We start from the raw sequence: 7,835 nt of genomic DNA, 5'->3' as shown, positions 1-7,835 counted from the left end.
CATTGACAATTCCATTCACAACACAACACACCACAAACTCATCCAATCTTCCTTTGTGCCGTGAGCTCCCTCTCCCTACAATCCAAACACCATCTCCATTCAAACACCACTCCTCATCCATTTCCATAATTCCCCAAACCATTCACACCATCAAACTATCCTTAGACCTTATGCCACAACAAAGAGGAAGAAAAGAGTGCCTAAACGTTCATACAATTCAAGTTTGAGTTGTTGGAATGTTTAGGTGTTTCTTTGATTTCAAAGTTTAAATTCAATACTCTTTGTTTTGTACGAATGAGGAATGGAAGAGAAGAGTGCCTAAACGTTCATACAATTCAAGTTTGAGTTGTTGGAATGTTTAGGTGTTTCTTTGATTCTCTTTATTTTGTACGTATAAGGAACTAAACCCCCTTTAGCTAGGGGGTGATTCGAAACTATGTTTATATTTGCAATATGAATTGATTAACTTTCGTTGGAATTTCATAAGTTGTGGATTCAATTTGTTTAACCGTTTGATTGATAACTTATTTATGAATGTTTATTAAGAATGCGCGCTTAATTTTCATGCATAAATATGACGCTAGAATATAAGTGAATTTCACCAAATCGTTATGAACTTATATTCACAAGTAGTGGAGGTTGCTTATAAACGATCGTGTTAAACGAATTCTTGGCATAAGTTTCATGCGTATTCCATAGTAACGAATGCCTCGTCAATACTTATAGTTTTCATAATGCTTAATGATCTTTGATTGTATCTTTATTGTGCTTTTCACGTAAAGGACTTTTGGAGAATGTGGTGAATTGCGTTGCGCTAACCCATCCAATTCATTGACTTAAGGAGAACTTGACGGTTAATTTAAGCAGACCTAATTAACCCGGAGTGTTGAGTTTCATAATTTATCGAAAGACCAACTGAGAATCAATCTTGTATGCAAGTATAACATATGTGGAGATGAACCCCGTAGCTAACTTTCCATCCATTTGTTCTTTCTTTTCTTGTTTCTGTTTTCATGTTTAATTTAACTTGTTATTCAATTATGTTAAACATGTGAAACTAATTTCTTTTTAGTTAGAGGCGAATTTGAAGCCATGGACATATGTTGGTTATGATTTGATTTACTCCGGTTATGAATTCATGAACTTTAGATGTGGTTTACTTTTCTGTTTTGATTAAGAACTTGTTTATGTATGTGGGTTGAGGGTCGACACTTAATTTGCATGCCTAAACTTGATGCTAGGATATAAGGGAATTTCACCTAATCGTTATGAACTTATATTCATGAGTAGTAAAGATCGCTAGTCACGATTGTGTTTAGTAAACCCTAGGCTGGATTAACATGCGTATTCCATAGTTATGAATGCCTAGTCGATGTTTATGATTTCCGTTGAACTTAATGATCTTTGTTGAATGTCTCTATCATGCGTATTCCATGGTTAGGGACTTTGATTAGGAATAATTTGGTTGTAATGCGTATCCCATTCAATCCAATGAATCTAGGGAAATCTGAAAGTTAGTTTAAGCGAACCTAATTAACTTGGAGCATTGTCATTCATCGTTTGTTGAAGTCATAACTGGGAGTCAATTTATATGCTTATGTTCATGTGTGGATAAGGAACCCTCTAACTAGTCGTTCATCATTCTATTTCTTTAATTTCGTTTTTAGAATCTGTTTTAATTCCAAGTTTCTGTTTTAGTTTAAATTCATCCAAAACCAATCCCCCATTTATTTTAAAGTGTTAGATTAGTTAGAAATACATTCATATTGTTATTTTACGTTTTTGAGTCAAATCCAAGTGATTAACAATCCCTCCTAATCCCCGGTCCAGAACGATCCCTACTTATACATATACTACAATTTGACGAAAAGAGGGTTTAATTTGTGTGCGTATAAATCTCGCATCAAATTTTGGCGCCGTTGCCGGGGATCGAACCCGGGTCACCCGCGTGACAGGCGGGAATACTTACCACTATACTACAACGACGCCAAAATTTGATGATCTTTGATTGTTTCTCTATTATGCGCTTTCATATAGAGAACATTTGAGGAATAATTTGATTGCAATGCGCTAAGTCCATTCAATTCAATGACTTAAGGAAAATCTGAGGGTTAATTTAAGCGTACCTAATTAACTTGGGGGTGTTGAGGTTCATGATTCATTGAAAAAGCAACTGGAGATTGTTTTGTATGCAAGTATGTCATGTGTGGAGAAAGACCTCCTAGCTAGCCCATCATCCATTTATTTCCACCAAATTCGTGCAAATCCGCCTAGTTCTAATTTATGTTTTTGTTTACTTTATTTTCGTCCAAAACCAAATCCCCATTTAGTTTAGAGTGTCTGACTAGTTAAAATATGTTTTAGATTGTGTTTTCAAGTGTTTTGAGTCAAGTTGGAACCAAAATTCGTCCAATTTTGTGTGTTAGAGTCAAATCTGCCCAGTTTGTTTTTTTAGGTGGTTTTGAGTGTTTTTAGCTTATTTTGAGTCTTGTGAACTTGTTTTGAGTCTTTTAAGTTTAGTTAAGTGTTTTAAAGCTTAGTTTTATCTTTTTAAGTCAGTTTAAAGTGTTTAGCAATCCCTCCTAATCCCCGGTTTAAGAACGAACCCTACTTACTTATATACTACAATTGTCAAAAGAGGGTTAATTTGTGTGTTAAGTTAATTTTCGCATCAATTGCTATATTAAATCGCATGAAAAATCAAGAAATAATTAATGCACTTATATATCAAAGTAATGCATGCACATGAACAACCAATGTTAAATGAACATGATATAATGGATTAGAAGGACCTAGAAAATACGGTCGAGGCAAGTGTTGGACACTTTGTCCTTAAGACAAGTTTACGCCCCACTACGGTGTTTATGGTTGATCGGCGCATGTCTCCAAATATACAATGACCACGTCCTTGTAATAGTAGCACTCAAAATCACAAGGCTCCATGAACCACAATTGTGTTGAAAAACTCTCTCATATGAACTCGATGAGACCTTCTAATATTTAATGCATTATATGTATGTATGACGAAAAGTTATTTTGTGATTATAGGGGGGGCTTCTCTATTTATAGAATGTGAGATACCTCTTTGGAAAAGCATGTGACTATTCATGAAGAGTCAAAAGTTGGAACTCTTCATTTGAGTAGACACATCTTTCTACCCAAATGCTCCACTTCTAATTCCATTCAATTAATAAATTTAATAAAATAATATTATTACCAAATTTTCCAATAGTGTTGTATTCCGAAGTTTGCTTAGAGTACTTATTTCTTTGACTGTACTAGAAATGGATGTATTCGTGGTTTCTCCCTTTAAATGGAGTTTTTCTTTTATCAAAAAAAAAAAAAAAAAGAAAAGAATAAAACCACTAGTAGTAATGTAATTTTTTTTTCAAATTTCACCCACATATCGTTACAGTATCTCTAATTTGAAAAAAATTAAAAAAAAAAAATTAAAAACCTACATTTTCTCAAGCTCTCTTTTTCTCTCTCCCTCATTTTTCTCCAACTTATCTCTTTTCCATATTATAGCTTTTTTTCTTTAAAATTTTTATGTTTATGCACATATAATGTGTGGCCTTCATTCAAGTGAAAGAAAAACTAAAATAAAATTGTTGGGCTTGCTCACCAAAAAAAAATCCGAACATGTGGGACACTCAGCACATTCATGTATCTGATAATTTGTCCTCTTGAATAAATGAGGTTACATCAAACATGAAACGTCTACTCAAATAATTCTTATTTTTATTTCGTTGGGACGAATTTAAGAAATTGTCTTATATATATATATATATATATATATATTGTGTAAATCCCAAGAATGAATATATATGATTGGCCATTTCTATATATTGGGGAAATTAAGGAATTTGTTGTGGTCTGTGTTATCTAATAAGTTTAGGGTGGTCGGCGACAAGGAGAAGAGAGAGAGATGTGTTTGTAGAATTGTTGGGGAATGTGTGTGTTGTTATCCCTCCTACATTGTGCCTTTATTTATAGTAGTAAAGGAGAGAAGACATTCCTTCTTCCCCAAGGAATACAAGATACAATAGAAAATGATAACTATAATCAAATCTAATCTAGGATTTACACAATCGTACTTAAACTAGGAATGTTTACAACACTCCCCCTTGAGTGTGTAAATACTCAAGGTAGATTTAGCATCATGCAGAAGTTGAGGAAGTCGACTCATTGGCACTAATTATAAGGAACAACACTTATTCTCAATAAGGTAAGAACATGCATAAGTAGTAAGTCTCACTAAAAAAACCCTAAGGCTATGGCAAAAACCTGAGTAGGGATAAAATCCATAGTCTAAGTAAAAATGTGTGAGAGATGCAAAGTCAAAAGAAACGTCTAGATGACGTCATCAGGGATATGACCAACCCAATGTGGGTGCCTTGTTAAAATCTAGTTAGGTAGCAAAAACCCAGTGGGAAAATTGCTCCTAATCGTAGGGGAAAAGAGTACATTAAGATCAAGCAAGTATGTACAGGATACTCCCCCAGAGTTTGACATAATTCCAAAGAGAAATAGTAAAGTTACAACTCAGAAAGTTTACGCATACCAATTCCATGAACAAGCTTCTGAAACGTTGTCTTCAGCAGTGATTTGATGAAGAGGTCGACTAGATTTTCTTGTGAACAGATTTATGTGACTTCAATCTTCTGATGCTCTTGTTGTTGATGTGAAAAGAAAAACTTCGGCGCAATGTGCTAGGTGTTCGATGCAAGCTGCGTTGTCTTTGAAGATTGTCATCGGGACATCAACTGCGAGATAAAGATCGCATGAGCTTTGAATATGGCCCACTACTGCTCTCAACCAAAAGTATTCCCGAGTTGCTTCATGTAAGGTGAGAATTTCAGCATGGTTAGACAAAGTGGCAACTAAGGTCTGTTTAGTTGACCACCAAGATATTGCGATGCCTCCAACGGTAAAGACATAACCCGTTTGAGAGCGTGCCTTATGTGGATCAGATAAGTATCCTGTGTTGGCATAACCAACAAGGCGAGAATCGACTCGAGGAGCATAAGGTGCGGCACCGTTTGAGGATTTGTAGGGATAGAACAGACCTAAATCCGTAGTACCTTTAAGGTAATGATAGATGTCTTTCACGCCAGTCCAGTGTCTGCAAGTTGGTGCTACTGTATCTTGCCAAAAGATTAATAGCGAAAGAGATGTTAGATCTCGTTTTGCATCTAGTGAACTAATAACCATAGGAGTACTCAAAGGCTTCGCTTTATCCTCATTAAAACGACACAACACCTTCTGGGTGTAGTTCGATTAATGTACTAGGATTCCATTTGAACAATGCTCTATCTCGAGACCGAGACAGTATCGAGTCTTACCTAGATCTTTCATTTCAAATTCCGACTTCAGGTGCGCGGCAGTTCTCGCGAGCTCTTCAGGAGTTCCAATAACATTCATGTCATCGACATATACTGCAACAATTGCAAATTTGGTGTGACTTCTTAATGAACACACAAGGGCAAAGTTCGTTGTTCACATATCCCTAACTAATCAAATACTCACTCAGACGGTTACACCACATTATTCTGGATTGTTTTGAAGTTGTAGAGTGAACCCCTCAGCCATATTAAGAGTGTGTTCCGGGGTTTGGAAATATTTGAACTAGTCAATGTAAGTCTTTCGGGAACATTCATGTAAATTTCCGTATCAAGATCCTCATAGAGATACTCGGTTACTACATCCATCAGCTGCATGTCCAGTTTTTTAGAAACTACCAAATTGATAAGGTAGCGAAAAAGTAGTCACATCCATAACAGGTGAATAAGTTTTGTCATAGTCAATCTCGGGGTGTTGTGAGAAACCTTATGCAACAAGACGATCTTTGTAACACACAATTTCATTCTTCTCATTACGTTTCCGAATGAAAACCCACTTGTAGCCAACGGGCTTCACATGTGAAGGAGTAGGAGCTACAGATCCAAACACCTTACATTTTGCAAGCGAATCGAGTTTGACTTGGATTGCTCGTTTTCAGTTTGATCAATCAATTCTACGTCGACATTCATCAACAGAACACTTCAATGTCATCGCTCAACATGATCTCAGTAGCTACTGTAAATGCTAATGCATCATCGACAATTCCTCATTTCTACGCCACACATCATCTAAGCTAGCATGATAGACTGAAATCTCATGATTATGGGGAGGAGGATTTGTCTCTTCAAGAACGCTTCCATAATCTAGAATTTCCTCATGAGTTAGGTAGAATGAGTAAGCGATAGTAGGATTCACGGTAGGCTATTAAGGACCTTGTGCCATGGTTTTCCTCTTCCGGAAGTGTGAATCCTTTGAACCAATAGGTTTACCATGCTTTTATGTAAGGGCAGATGATTGGCTAGCCGCTAATGTACGTGGATCACCAAGATTGGTGTCCCGGGCTTCTAAGAGGGCAATCCATCGTACATTTGGTACATCCATCTTTGCAGGCGTATTCGCAGCTGGAATATGTGATCTTGTCATGCGCGCTAGATCGGTGAAGGCATTTGGCATGCTCTGAGCTATGCTTTGGAGATCTAATATGCGCTGCACTTCAGTTTCAGACTGAGCGGTGTAGGGATCTAAATGAGACAAAGTGGGAGTTGTCCATGATAATTTGCGTCATTCTTCAGGAACGGTGACGTTCTTATCTCCCCCTAACGATGGGAAGATTGTCTTATAGAAGTGACAATTCGCGAAACGAACAGTAATCAGATCGCCTGTCAAAGGTTCTAAGTAACGAATAATCAAAGGAGAATCATAGCCGACATAGATTCGCATCCTTTGCTGCGGCCCCATTTTTGTACGTAAGGGTGGTGAGATCAGCACATATAATGCACAACCAAATACACGTAGATGCAATATATCGGGTTCGTATCCAATAACTAACTGAAGGGCACTAAATGGTTGTGTCGCAACAAGCCTCAGGCAGACCAACTTTGATGCGTGCAATATTGCATGGCCCCAACTAGTGATCGGGAACTTGGTATGTATGACCAACGATTGAGCAATCATTTGTAAGTGCTTAATGAAAGCTTCTTCCAGGTTGTTTTGGGTGTGAACATGGGGTACATGATGTTCAACTTCAACCCTAACCGACATACAATAGTCGTCCAAAGTTTTAGATGTGAATTCTCCAGCACTATCCAATCGAATAGATTCGATCGAATAATCAGGGTGGTGAGCCCTGAGCTTGATAACCAGAGCCAACAGTTTGGAGAATGCAATGTTCCTTGTGGACAACAAGCACATGTGTGATCAATGCGTGGAAACGTTAACCAAAACCATAACGTATCTAAATGGTCCGTAGGGAGGGTGAATCAGTCCACAAATGTCCCCCTAAATCATGCTGATAACGTGTTGTGGTATATTTTATTCGACAAGTTTAGGGTGGCCGGCGGCAAGGAGAAGAGAGAGAAAGATGTGTTTGTAGAATTGTAGGGGAATGTGTGTGTTGTTATCCCTCCTACATTGTGCCTTTATTTATAGTAGTAAAGAAGAGAAGATATTCCTTCTTCCCCAAGGAATACAAGATACAATAGGAAAGGATAACTAGAATCAAATTTAATCTAGAATTTACACAATCATACTTAAACTAGGAATGTTTACAACATAATCAACTTACATTTACAAATTTTCGTTTGCCTTTCTCTCTTGCTTGGGTTGATAAACTGTCAGCGTCACTGTCCATTTCTTCCTTGGAAGATATGACAAAATTAAAACTAAACCCTAATGGTTATGCATAGTTGGCTAAAATAATTAGAGAGACCTGCAAAATTTTGATTCTATAACAGTTGTAGGGTTAAAAAAGGTTATTTTCATTTTGCATGTGA

General features: G+C 36.9%; 1 non-coding gene across 1 annotated transcript; it reads right to left on the bottom strand.

The window, feature by feature from the left end:
• Window positions 1-1,914: 1,914 nt before the first annotated feature.
• On the bottom strand, window positions 1,915-1,986 carry TRNAD-GUC (transfer RNA aspartic acid (anticodon GUC)). The gene has a single exon. It is a non-coding gene; the product is annotated as a tRNA-Asp (tRNA).
• Between the last annotated feature and the right edge of the window lie 5,849 nt (window positions 1,987-7,835).

Source organism: Pyrus communis, chromosome 5 (assembly GCF_963583255.1).
Source record: "Pyrus communis chromosome 5, drPyrComm1.1, whole genome shotgun sequence".
NCBI classification, from domain to species: Eukaryota; Viridiplantae; Streptophyta; class Magnoliopsida; order Rosales; family Rosaceae; genus Pyrus; species Pyrus communis.
The sequence above is the reverse complement of the archived record's forward strand: the minus strand, read 5'-3'. Positions and strand labels throughout refer to the sequence as shown.